This window comes from Penaeus monodon, chromosome 27 (assembly GCF_015228065.2).
Source record: "Penaeus monodon isolate SGIC_2016 chromosome 27, NSTDA_Pmon_1, whole genome shotgun sequence".
NCBI lineage: Eukaryota > Metazoa > Arthropoda > Malacostraca > Decapoda > Penaeidae > Penaeus > Penaeus monodon.
In genome coordinates, this window is record NC_051412.1 from 21,067,298 (window position 1) to 21,067,545 (window position 248).

The following is a 248-nucleotide window of genomic DNA, read 5'->3' on the forward strand; positions in this document are numbered from 1 at the left end:
AGAAATTGATATACAGTCGGGGAACAAACAAAATGTGTCTACGGCTTTGGTAGTTATTAAGGAGAGCAAACAGACAGACGGACAGGGAAAAACACGATCATGATCTTCACTCGAGATATTAGGAATATTTGAAAGTTTCGGTTGGCAGCAGAGGTAGGCACTATACTATGTTCATTATCTTTCAGTCCTTGCTAGATTTTTCTGGCAAGGAGACTCGGAAAATTCTTGACTAGTCCAAAACCAAATTC